At 35.9% G+C, this 633-nt stretch overlaps 1 protein-coding gene across 1 annotated transcript in view; it reads right to left on the reverse strand.

The window, feature by feature from the left end:
* SARNP (SAP domain containing ribonucleoprotein) overlaps nt 1-633 on the reverse strand; it is an 82364-nt gene that overhangs the window by 29438 nt on the left and 52293 nt on the right. The window lies entirely within an intron of this gene.

Genomic DNA, 633 nt, shown 5'->3' on the forward strand with positions numbered 1-633 from the left:
AAATGTCCAGAATAGGTAAATTTATGGAGACAGAAAAAGATTAATGGTTGCTTAGAGGTAGGGGAAGAGAAATAGGAAGTAACTGACAATGGGTACAGGGTTTCTTTGGGAGGGGTGATAAGTTCTAAAATTACAGTTTCACTAGGGTTACACACTTCAACCTCTCAATAAAGCGGTTAAAGAACTGGACAAAAGAATTTAACTACTTATCATAATGAATTGAGATTAAGATTTAAGGCTAGTGTTCAAGGAGTCCTGGTAGTATAGTGGATTACAAACTGGGCTGCTAACCACTAGGTCAGTAGTTTGAATCTACCAGTCACTCAGAAACCCCATTCAGGGTCACTACGAGTTGGAACTGACTTGGTGGCACACAACCACCACTACTACCAAGGTTAACGTTCTGTCCTGAAATTAGCAGCAAGAAATAAATAGTAAATAGGCTTCTAGACTCAACTGTAACCTAGTGAATAATAATTTACCTCAAAACGCTACAAAATTTTAAGAGATCTCAAGCTTATACTATATACATTCCTGTAGGGATTTAAGTTTTACCACAACCCATGGACTAAGAACTATTATATATACTTTCATGTTCTCATTAAAAGAACCTTAACTACTTTTTTTTTTTTT

This window comes from Chrysochloris asiatica, unplaced genomic scaffold (genome assembly GCF_000296735.1).
Source record: "Chrysochloris asiatica unplaced genomic scaffold, ChrAsi1.0 scaffold00033, whole genome shotgun sequence".
Taxonomy (NCBI): Eukaryota; Metazoa; Chordata; class Mammalia; order Afrosoricida; family Chrysochloridae; genus Chrysochloris; species Chrysochloris asiatica.